Source organism: Microcebus murinus, chromosome 9, assembly GCF_040939455.1.
Source record: "Microcebus murinus isolate Inina chromosome 9, M.murinus_Inina_mat1.0, whole genome shotgun sequence".
In the NCBI taxonomy this organism is placed as follows: Eukaryota; Metazoa; Chordata; class Mammalia; order Primates; family Cheirogaleidae; genus Microcebus; species Microcebus murinus.
Window position 1 is genome coordinate 88,568,540 of NC_134112.1, and position 2,387 is coordinate 88,570,926.

At 38.2% G+C, this 2,387-nt stretch overlaps 1 pseudogene; it reads right to left on the reverse strand.

Moving 5' to 3' along the window:
* Positions 1–447: 447 nt before the first annotated feature.
* Positions 448–1,365, reverse strand: LOC105859119 (proteasome subunit alpha type-1 pseudogene; annotated as a pseudogene).
* Between the last annotated feature and the right edge of the window lie 1,022 nt (positions 1,366–2,387).

Here is a 2,387-nt window from a genome sequence, read left to right on the forward strand (position 1 = left end):
ATCATGACAGAATGAGAAAAAACTAAGTCCAACTCTATAACTACATAAGCAGAGACACTATGCAACCACAAAAATGACCCACTATCCTATCTTCAGCTAACACAAATGACTGTTGTTTTTTCTCCAATGGCAATGTTAGCTGTGCTCTATCTCTTCAGCCTTTATTTTATTTATTTATTTTTTTAGGAGGCAAAATAATTTTATTTCACAGTTGTCTTTTAAACCACAAAGACACTAATTTCTTCATATAAAAACATCAGTACAGATACCTATACTTTCTAGAAAATAATACCTATACTTTCTAGAAAATGATACATATACTCTCTGAAAGAAAAATGAACCCCATTATATGGCATCAGTGAGGCTGCTTGGAAACAACTCACATCTGGACTGGTTCCTAAAACATACCATTCCACTACTCTGCAACTTTTGGTTCAAATTATAGATTATTATCATCAGTATGTGTTCCTGCATTCTTACATATTTGATAAGGCACATATAGAATGGTTTATCACTTAATGTTCCATTGGTTCATCAGCCTTTTCTGCAGGTTCATCAGCAGGTTGAGCAGGCTGTGCCTTTCTCTGTGGTCTTTCTTCTAGACCTTCCAGGAATGGAGACACATCATCATCACCATAGATTGTAAATTCCAAGTCTGTACCAACAATTCCAATGGAAACATTCTTTGTAGTTAGGTCCTGCTCTTCAGGAAGTGTCTCTCTTAGGGCACACAGACCATGTTTAACCAGTTCATTTAAATTGCACTCCATAAATTCAGACATATGTCTCTCCAAGTAAGTACGAGCTGACTGGGAACGGGCTCCAATGGACATAGCTCAGCAGTCAAAGTAGTTAGCAGATGGACAGGTTTGGAAAATGTGAGGACCCATATCATCATAACCAGCAATAAGCAGCCCAACACCATACGGTCTCCGGCCATATCGTTGTGTTAGTATCTGGGTCTTGCTTCCAATTAGAGAGACAAGACGAGACACAGGAAGTGGTCTGTCAAATACAAATCTGGAATCCAAACACTCCTGGCGCATAAAATTACACAACAGTCTAGCATCAGCAGTAAGCCCCATGATTGAGATACCAATATGATTGTCAACATGGAGAATTTTTCTCCGACTGTGCCCTTTTCAAAGCTACCAACACTGCATGGGTTTTTGACTTCAGACCAACTGTGGCTGAACCTTGTTGAACAGCTTCCATTGCATATTCAATTTGATGAATCCTGCCCTGAGGGCTCCAAACAGTAACATCATTGTCATACTGGTTGTGAAACATGGTTCGGGCTGGGGCCTGGCTGCACCATCCTGCAAAGCTATGAATCAGGGAGCGCTCTCTCTTCAGCCTTTAAATAAAAATTATTAAGATGCCTAATTACTGTATTGCCCTGTGTTAAGAAGGCACACATACAGGCACAAAATATACCTGTGTCCTTAAACTTTTCCCCAAATCATGTAACATAAGCTCAAATTCTACAATGAGCTCTTCCTGTCTCCCTTTTATTAAGACCCCATGCTTCCAATGGAATACAGTCCTCTTTGCTGTAGAAAGCTTATAAAACTAACATCATTAATTACATGTATGTTCTTAGTGGTCTTTGACTGGTAACATTAACAAATGATTGACTAAATGGGGCTAAAATGCTGCCTAAAGTACCCAACATAGGATACACTCAAATTTTTATTACCATTTTTGTTGTTATAATTATTATTGATAATAGCTCTCTAATAAAAAATTGAATCAATTTTTATCTCTGATACTGTCAAAAGTAAGGATTTTTCTATCACTAGGTCTACAGAAGTAAGAATATCTAGTTGATACTGTGAACACATCATATATGGAGGCCTCAATCTATTTTAATTAAATTATGACCTTTTTTAATCAGTCATTTTTGCAATCCCTTGAAAATATTTTGTGGCCCAGGTGCAATGGCTCATGCCTGTAATCCTAGCACTCTGGGAGGCTGAGACAAGAAGATTGCTTGAGCTCAGGAGTTTGAGACCAGTCTGAGCAAGATTGAGACTCCATCTCTACTAAAAATAGAAAAATTATCTAGGCATTGTAGCACACACCTGTAGTCCTAGCTACTAGGGAGGCTGAGGCAGAAGGATCACTTAAGCCCAGGAGTTTGAGGTTGAAGTGAGCTACAATGATGCCACTGTATTCTACCCAGGGTGACAGAGTGAGGCTCTGTCTCAAAAAAAAAAAAAAGGGGGGGGGGAAATTTACTCCCCTTTCTTAATCCTCCAGCTTCATATAAAAAAATAAAATAAGATAAAATATTTTGTGGTTGATTGATGTATCAACTCTGTCATCGTTCCATTAGAGGTACTAGAGTGTTGCTTTATCAATTAAGTTACAGTTCTATTAGAAGT